Source organism: Mus caroli, chromosome 2 (assembly GCF_900094665.2).
Source record: "Mus caroli chromosome 2, CAROLI_EIJ_v1.1, whole genome shotgun sequence".
Classification (NCBI taxonomy): Eukaryota; Metazoa; Chordata; class Mammalia; order Rodentia; family Muridae; genus Mus; species Mus caroli.
Genome location: NC_034571.1, coordinates 108,535,322 through 108,545,321, shown reverse-complemented (window position 1 = coordinate 108,545,321; position 10,000 = coordinate 108,535,322). Strand labels below are relative to the sequence as shown.

General features: G+C 41.0%; 1 protein-coding gene and 1 long non-coding RNA gene across 4 annotated transcripts in view; one reads left to right on the top strand and one right to left on the bottom strand.

Annotated features, from left to right (window-relative positions):
* LOC110287211 overlaps nucleotides 1-58 on the top strand; it is a 74,113-nt gene extending 74,055 nt beyond the window's left edge. Inside the window, exon 5 of the long non-coding RNA XR_002377188.2 lies at nucleotides 2-58. This is a non-coding gene — a long non-coding RNA (uncharacterized LOC110287211). The remainder of the gene's footprint in view (nucleotide 1) is intronic.
* C2H15orf41 (chromosome 2 C15orf41 homolog) overlaps nucleotides 1-10,000 on the bottom strand; it is a 200,222-nt gene that overhangs the window by 120,154 nt on the left and 70,068 nt on the right. The gene's annotated exons all lie outside the window — the stretch shown is intronic.

The window sequence follows — 10,000 nt, the reverse complement described above, 5'->3', positions numbered from 1 at the left end:
GAAGTAACAGGATTCGGTGCCGATCACCCTACCATCAGGTGACAGAGTGATAAACATCCTTCGGAACTGGTGAAGAGTTGGCCACTAGGAAGTTCAAAATGCGTCTAAGCCGAGACACTGAATGAGGTGACTCGAAGTGCCCCGCCATGCTTCGTGGAATCTGAGATACACCTACGCCCCCACCAAATTAATCAGACTGCTGGTTCATTCCCCGCCTTCATCCACAGAGGTGCCCAGCATGTTTAGACTGAAAGACTTTCCCCACAGCACCTGTCATAATACAAGGAACAGTTTAATTGTTTATCCACTTCTGCCCAGCCTTCTCTGTTCAGAAGCAGCTCCTGGAGGACAGGGACGTTCTGTTTTTGTATTTTCTCCATGTCTACTTAAGGCCTCTATCAGTGTCCCACACAGGGAGGTGCTCACACCCAGATGTCAAAGGAAAACGTAAATTCCAAGTTGTATGCAGTGAACAATTTTCTTAAAGTCTAAAGTTGCAGTGGTTTTCCCCCAAATTAAATGTGTGGGGGACTCAAACATGCTTCAGAAAGAAATAAAACATTCCAGACAGACAGTATTTAAAAAAAAAAAAAATCATGTTCTACCCCCATGCTGGCTAATAAAAACTAAGTGAAATTTCAAAGTTTTAAATAAAAAAAAAAAAAAACACTCCAGTTTTTAAAGTTGAGAGAGGGTCAAAGTCTCTGCCAAAGAGATCTGAATTCCTGGGGGTGGGGTGGGGAGGGGGAACTGCTGATATTGCCAAGGTCTGGGGGAAAAAATTGAAAATCAAAATGAGGAAACAATTAAAATAATTTGCATAATTATCTCTTAACATCCTAAAGTTTTTCCAGATTCAACAATGTTTCAGTTTACATAATCACTGTATAAAACACTAAGTGCAAGAATTAGATGTGGAAAGGAAGAAAGAAAGAAAGAAAGAAAGAAAGAATGACTGACTGACTCAGAGTAAGACCACTAGAATATGAGGGATTTTATAAAACAAATCAACATCAACAAAAAACTTTTCAAGTCCATATATCTGTTCTCTTAATTAAACCTTAGCTGCTTAACTCTGATCGCACAGGCAGTACAGAGGGCAAAATGTCTGTTAAGACATTTGTGTGTGTGTGTGTGTGTGTGTGTGTGTGTGTGCCAGCGAGAGAGAGAGAGAGAGAGAGAGAGAGAGAGAGAGAGAGAGAGAGGAGAGATACACTCGGAGGTCACCCTCCACCTTTTTGTGAATAAGGTCTTTTTTGTTAGCCACTGTGAACTACAGGCTAGTCTGCCTCTGCCTCTGCCTCTGCCTCTGCCTCTGCCTCTGCCTCCCACCTTGTCTTGGAATACTGGGATTCCAGATACATACTACCAAACCCAGTTTTACACCATTTCTGAGAATCTGAACTTGCACCTTCACACCAGTGCACGAAGGGCCTTACCCACTGAGCTGTCTCTGTGATCCTGAGTTACACTGTAAGTCCAAGCCTGTGAGGAGCTCAGCCTTCCTACTGCAGCATAAGCCAGTTGAGGGCAATAATCCAAGTTAGCCAGAAGACCCCGCTGTGCCGTGTCAGGGATATGTACGTGCTCAGTAAACAAGAGAAAACACACAGCATCTCAGTGTCTAATCATTACTAATTATCCAGGTCTCATTACATTTTTCAAACCAAAACTGTTTTAGCTGATGCTTCTGTGGTAGGCTCATCTGGTCTCCCCTTATATACTACCCCACCAGAACCCGTCACTTGGGCCTTCACCTGCTTAGCTTCCTGGGCAACTTTGTGTCCTCTCCTGGATCTTCTTTCCCAGAGTCTTAAGGTTTGTCTACATTTATAGACAGACAGATAACACACACACACACAAGATACATGCATACAACTATAAACTACAGTCTGCATATGAGACACGTCTTTTCCTCTTAGTTTGTGTGTTTCTCTTAATTTTTGTTTTGTTTTTCATTCCACTTTGCTGAATTTAATGTTCCAACCCCACCCATTTTCCTGAGAAATTCATAATCTCATTTTTTAACAGCTGAGTAAAATTCCATTGTATCTGGTACCATATTTCATTATCTACTCATCTCCAGATGGGTAGCTATGCAGCTTCCATTTCATTGCTCTTGAGAAGCAATAAACCCAGATGTTCAGGCATCTCTGTGGCTGCCTCTAGAATTCTTTGGGTAGATGGCCAGAATTACCCATATATAGCTGGATCATGTAGTAATTCTATTTTTAGTTCCTTTCTTTTTTAGAAACTTCCATACTGATTTCCATTAATGGATAGACTATTTGCATCCCCGCCAGCAGTGACTAGGAGCTCCTCTTCTCCAGATTCCTGCCAGCACTTGCTGTCAGTTTTCTTGATGATAGCCATCAGAATGTCTAATTAGACAGGAAATGTTGAAAACACCATCAACCCCTTTGCCACCCATCTGTCAGCCCCATTTTCTCCAGTTCTTTCATCTTTCATACTTCAAAAGATACAATCATCTGCTTTCCAAGCCAAAAGGCAGGTGAGTAGCCCCAGAGAACATGGTCAATGTGCTGATGACTTAAAGAACACTCAACTGGTGAAAGGTATCGTGGACAGGACCACACCCTTCCTCATTCCCAGCACAGACTCTCTCCTGGGAATGGTGACAAACTTGATGCTTTGTGTGTCACAATGAGACCATTCACACATTTCACAAATAATTCAGCATCTCTTCATTTTTTGCTTATTTCAGGTGTGACTACAGACAGGTTAAAAAGGGGGCGTGGGGTGCTGTGTACCATTAAGGGGCAAGAATAAATCCCAGATCACAACCTTAGTGTTCTTCCCTGGTCTACACCTATGCACCCGAATACACAAAATATCATTTAAAGAATACTCTTAAACACATTGTCTAGTTTTTAAAACCAAATAAGACTTAACAGTTTGAAAACTGAACAGAAACAGTTATAAGGGAAATGCAACAAAGCAAGAGATTAGAAAAAACATTGAAAACTGGACTTTACGAGTGCTAGGGCAGTGCCGCCGCTCCTCTCTGCCCACCACCTGCGATGCCCCGCACAGGAAGACATTCAGTGAGCACACAGCAGAATTGATAGCTTATGGAGGAGAGGGAAATGAATCCAAATCAAATCCCGTTTTGAAAAATAACCCACCTTTTTATTTTGATTTCTCCTCTTTAAGTGTTGCCTAAATAATTGAAATGATATAACAAGGTAAAGAAAAAAGAAAGAAAGGGAAAAAAAAAAAAANGAGAGAGAGAGAGAGAGAGAGAGAGAGAGAGAGAGAGAGAGAGAGGAGAGATACACTCGGAGGTCACCCTCCACCTTTTTGTGAATAAGGTCTTTTTTGTTAGCCACTGTGAACTACAGGCTAGTCTGCCTCTGCCTCTGCCTCTGCCTCTGCCTCTGCCTCTGCCTCCCACCTTGTCTTGGAATACTGGGATTCCAGATACATACTACCAAACCCAGTTTTACACCATTTCTGAGAATCTGAACTTGCACCTTCACACCAGTGCACGAAGGGCCTTACCCACTGAGCTGTCTCTGTGATCCTGAGTTACACTGTAAGTCCAAGCCTGTGAGGAGCTCAGCCTTCCTACTGCAGCATAAGCCAGTTGAGGGCAATAATCCAAGTTAGCCAGAAGACCCCGCTGTGCCGTGTCAGGGATATGTACGTGCTCAGTAAACAAGAGAAAACACACAGCATCTCAGTGTCTAATCATTACTAATTATCCAGGTCTCATTACATTTTTCAAACCAAAACTGTTTTAGCTGATGCTTCTGTGGTAGGCTCATCTGGTCTCCCCTTATATACTACCCCACCAGAACCCGTCACTTGGGCCTTCACCTGCTTAGCTTCCTGGGCAACTTTGTGTCCTCTCCTGGATCTTCTTTCCCAGAGTCTTAAGGTTTGTCTACATTTATAGACAGACAGATAACACACACACACACAAGATACATGCATACAACTATAAACTACAGTCTGCATATGAGACACGTCTTTTCCTCTTAGTTTGTGTGTTTCTCTTAATTTTTGTTTTGTTTTTCATTCCACTTTGCTGAATTTAATGTTCCAACCCCACCCATTTTCCTGAGAAATTCATAATCTCATTTTTTAACAGCTGAGTAAAATTCCATTGTATCTGGTACCATATTTCATTATCTACTCATCTCCAGATGGGTAGCTATGCAGCTTCCATTTCATTGCTCTTGAGAAGCAATAAACCCAGATGTTCAGGCATCTCTGTGGCTGCCTCTAGAATTCTTTGGGTAGATGGCCAGAATTACCCATATATAGCTGGATCATGTAGTAATTCTATTTTTAGTTCCTTTCTTTTTTAGAAACTTCCATACTGATTTCCATTAATGGATAGACTATTTGCATCCCCGCCAGCAGTGACTAGGAGCTCCTCTTCTCCAGATTCCTGCCAGCACTTGCTGTCAGTTTTCTTGATGATAGCCATCAGAATGTCTAATTAGACAGGAAATGTTGAAAACACCATCAACCCCTTTGCCACCCATCTGTCAGCCCCATTTTCTCCAGTTCTTTCATCTTTCATACTTCAAAAGATACAATCATCTGCTTTCCAAGCCAAAAGGCAGGTGAGTAGCCCCAGAGAACATGGTCAATGTGCTGATGACTTAAAGAACACTCAACTGGTGAAAGGTATCGTGGACAGGACCACACCCTTCCTCATTCCCAGCACAGACTCTCTCCTGGGAATGGTGACAAACTTGATGCTTTGTGTGTCACAATGAGACCATTCACACATTTCACAAATAATTCAGCATCTCTTCATTTTTTGCTTATTTCAGGTGTGACTACAGACAGGTTAAAAAGGGGGCGTGGGGTGCTGTGTACCATTAAGGGGCAAGAATAAATCCCAGATCACAACCTTAGTGTTCTTCCCTGGTCTACACCTATGCACCCGAATACACAAAATATCATTTAAAGAATACTCTTAAACACATTGTCTAGTTTTTAAAACCAAATAAGACTTAACAGTTTGAAAACTGAACAGAAACAGTTATAAGGGAAATGCAACAAAGCAAGAGATTAGAAAAAACATTGAAAACTGGACTTTACGAGTGCTAGGGCAGTGCCGCCGCTCCTCTCTGCCCACCACCTGCGATGCCCCGCACAGGAAGACATTCAGTGAGCACACAGCAGAATTGATAGCTTATGGAGGAGAGGGAAATGAATCCAAATCAAATCCCGTTTTGAAAAATAACCCACCTTTTTATTTTGATTTCTCCTCTTTAAGTGTTGCCTAAATAATTGAAATGATATAACAAGGTAAAGAAAAAAGAAAGAAAGGGAAAAAAAAAAAAAAGCCAACCAAAACCAAACCTAAGGTATCTGTAGATTCATTAAAAGTTAGCTCGTCTTGAGAAAGCTGACTTCTGATAATTACTGTAGAGGTGTGCTGATGTGCATGTGTGCTGATGTGCATGTGTGCTGATGTGCATGTGTGCTGATGTGCATGTGTGCTGATGTGCATGTTTATGGAGCAGCGTGGGTAGACTTTCTGGAGATGGGGCTGGAACTTGACACTACTCTCAGACAGCTTCACTACTGATATGAATGACAGACAAGAACACTGTGTGCTTGCTCCGTTTATGAGTTAAGAGAGATGAAAGGAAGGCTGGAAAAAATGGTAACATTCACCCAGCAGGCTGTAACCTAACTACAAAATACATACAAATTCATACATATTAAATAATTAAATAATAGAAAATGTCCTCTTTGCTTCCTGCTCTTCCTCCTCGTTCTCCTCCCCTCCCACACTCATGCTTTCATCCTTCCTTTCTTCTTTCTTTTCTTCTTCCTCCTTCCTTTTCTTTCTTTCCTCCCGACAGTCTCATGCACTCCAGTGGAAATTACTATGAAGCTGAAACTGGCCTGGAAAGACTCATCTTCCTGCTTCGCCTCCAAAGTTTAGGAATTAGAGGCATAGGCTGAGAGAAAAACCCCTGACAGAGAAAAGTCACTATCACCTGAGTAATCTGCTATGTGTAATATGCTAGAAAATTTATAAAATCATTTTTAAGCAGGGCAGCATTTTTATTTATTTTAAACATGGGCAGAAAGATGTTATTTGATTTTAAAGAGGAGGAATTAGAGCCTATGCCTCTAATTCCTAAACTTTGGAGGCGAAGCAGGAAGATGAGTCTTTCCAGGCCAGTTTCAGCTTCATAGTAATTTCCACTGGAGTGCATGAGTCCACTAAATGGGTCAACTAAAGAAGACCCAAATCTCCCATTAATTATCACATTGTAGCTAATGTTTATGTTACCTAAAATTACTTCCTTAGCAGCCCCTCAGTCTTCTGTCTACAAGGAAGTGGTAGGCAGGCCATCGAGGAATCATCTCTCCATGTCAGTGGATATTTATGGATATAGCACCAAGTCAAGAGCTGTGACTATGGATGGACAGATGCTAATCCCAACAAAAAGTACTTCTGTACTAGTTATAGGAAACGCCCCAAATTATAAAACAAAAGTGAAAAACTAACATTAGATGACTTAGTTAAGAGGGCAAACCATGAATCTATTCACCAATCAGCATTCAGGAGTCTTGAATGAGTCTGTTAACCTGTATTAAAACACAAATGTTCACTTGTATTGACAGGTATATCCAAGAGCAGGTCGGGAAGCATGTAGGTTTGAGTGACCCAAGCTCAAATTGTCATTCTCCTTGGTTTGTATCCAATGATATCAAAGACCAACATTGGTCCAAATGTTACACACCGACCCTAAGAAAAGCAGTGACTGCAGTAGAAATTATCTATACTCTACTCAAAATCGTGTATTTTGTATTCCTGCAAAGCAAAGTAGTATATTTGTATAAATCCTGTGCAGAAGTACTGAATATAAATACTATTTATGCTTTCCAAGAACAGTGTTCATCAGGTTTCCCAAGCAAATATATTTACTCTAATAGGAGTTACAAGATGAAACAGAAACAAAACAGGAAAATGATCTCATTCTTAAACTATATTAGCATTCTCTTGTGACTTAGGAGAAAGTGGAATTCCTAAATTCTCAAACTGTGACGAAATATTGGCTTTATTGATTCTCTGAACAATTTGTGGGAGTACCAAATCATTATTTTGACAGTTTTATCATAAGGTAATAGACTTCCTTTTAGATAATTGCAGTTACCACGTTCAATTTCAACCTTCCATAGGATTTTTTCCCCTTAGATACAGCTGTACTGTCAGTCCTAGATCACATTACTTTCTTTTTATAGCTATACACACACAGCATTTTAGGCCTTACACCTAATTATGGCAGCACAATAACAATTTAAGCACTCATCATTGAGAAGTAAAGGTTAAGCACGTATATGTTAAGACTCCTTTTTATAAAGACATATAGTGCTGGGTGACATAGGTAACTGAATTACACAGCTCTATCGGAGTGGTTAAAAAAAAGAAGAGGACTTCCTTTTTGGGTATACTAGAAAATCTGAAGAGTTTGCTTCTAGGCAATGACATTAGCTAACTAGAGTATCCACTTACAAGCTTTCTGATTCATTACAACTACTTAACCACCAACTCTCACAACATCAAACTGTGTAACCCAATACTGCCCCTGAATACAGAGGCTCTTTGGCATAGCTGTTAGAGGGTGCCTTAGACGCTGTGTCATCAGCTCTTACTGGGGACTTTGGCAGATCTCTTCAGTGTTCAGGTCCTGGTCACAGTACCTCCAAGGATATAAAATTTCTCCTTTCCTTATACCATTATCTGGACAATGAACTAGCCACAATGAACCAAGTGCTTAGGAGGTGCTTGGCATGTTATACTTGCCCTGCAAGTGTCAGATACTACAGCTGGCTATTTCATTTGCCTTAAGTGATAAGTAACTACCAAGCAAAAATATGCAGAAGCATTGAAACAAGCCTGTGGCCTCAGCCCTTGGGTGAAGGTGCACAAACACAACGAGAGGCAAGAGATGAGCTTCCTGGTCATTGTTTTTCTCATTCTAAGACTGTCACAGAGTTTTGGGGTTTAGTGGTAAATAAATGTATAAAAAAAGAGGTAATATTTAAAGTGTACAACTGAAAAGCAGAAGTGCAGTGACATAATTTGGTACCAAGCTGATCCTTCCCTCAAACAAACAGAAGGTGTCTAGACCAAGTAACTGTTCTGATGGAGAAAACCAAATAGCCCAGCACCCCACCTCCCCAGTAAACACCCAAAGTTTCCAAAAGTGTCACAAATCAATGTTCTATCCCAAACCAGAAAGTAAGAAATATTAACTAATGAAAGGTGTTTTCTTATGTGTCATTTTGTATCAATGTGGGTCATGTTTTTAAAAATCAACAAAATCATACTTTATTATAAAATTTTCAAACCACTTTCCTTAAGCAGAAAAAAAAAAGTCACATGATATCAGAGCAATGCTGTAAAACAAGCACATGTAAGCATCATATGTATATGAATGACTTTTTACTTCTAGATCCTTCTTAGGACAAGAGCTATAATGGGTAGAGGATTATCTCCATCTAGATCACATAACACTCTCTCATGGTCTCCTGACTCCTCTGTCTCTTCAGGCTGGATCAAGCCTGCAGTCATCTTAGTCCTTCATAAGGACCGATCATCATCATCTTCCAACAACCTCACAACCTTTTTGCACAGTAATCATTCCTCAGAAAGTATAAGAAAAAACAACAAAGGCAAAGGGCATGGGGTGGGGGTGGGACAGGGGCCGAGGCAGGGTGGAACATCAACCAACAGAAGTCTTCTAAAGTTACCAGGGTTCACAGGATGCTCACTGAAATCAGAACATCAGTATTCATGATGAACACTTCTGGGGTTTCAAGCAACTGTTCTTTGTACACATGATCCCTGGTAATAAATGCGTACTAAATTCTACTGCCTACACTGTATACTGCACCGTTGGAGTCTACCTTCCCAGGCTGTGCCTTCTGTGTGATAAAGCCTTTCGGCGTGATTACGTTAATACTTACCATGCAGAGAATGAGCTTATATGCTTTTTTTCAAACCAGTGAAGATAAATCATTTTCTCTTTACCACTTGGAAAAGGAAAACTATATCTGGGACTTTTGAGAAGTAGAAGAAGTGACATTATGTAGATGTGTACATGTTCTTGCAAGTAACCCTTTCTTAATGACTCTGTTAGCTGAAAACTGCTCAAATGCATCGTACAGGAAGACAACACTTCCACCCTGATAGATGTATAATTGGTACAAACGGTTTGCAAAGGCTAGGAAGAACCCCCTGAAAAGAGCTACTCTGACGAGCTCCATGCACTGTCTCCATTGCTTCAATGTACAACATGTAGTACCTGCTCAGTCACTTTACTACCACTTAGAGGCCAGAAGAATTTACCATATCAAGCAATTGGAAATTCAGTCATCAACAGTCTTACAGTTAATTATTTGGACGATTAAAATCAATTGGCGGGTGGGTCATAGGTGGAATGAAGGAAACAGGATTGTCTCCTCTCCTACGGAAACAGTCCTGGAATGGCTACCTCATCGAGGAATGAGCCATAACTTTCCATCTCCCTCAGAGTCTTCAATGTCCAACCGTATGCAGCCATCCTATAAGATATCCCCTAAAGCTCTTCAAAGTAGCCGGCTAGAAGGTCTGATTTTGCCTACCTCCATTCAAAGCAACTCTTGGCTTTTAACTTCACAATCACCCTGGGGTCCTTAGACTTCCTCACATGCCCTCTGATGACCCATAAGCTTTATATTTCTGTCACTTCCACTGTAAACCCTAGCTCATACCTGACAATTGCTAAGGATACGGAGACAGCTATGTACTGGTCTTGTTCAAAAAACCTGAAATTCCTCCACACTTTAACTCATTTGGTTCTTAGCTGCTGCCAAGACACAGACTTGTGTCATGTTTAATTTCAAATTATGTTGCGCCGGGCGTGGTGGCACACGCCTTTAATCCCAGCACTCGGGAGGCAGAGGCAGGCGGATTACTGAGTTCGAGGCCAGCCTGGTCTACAGAGTGAGTTCC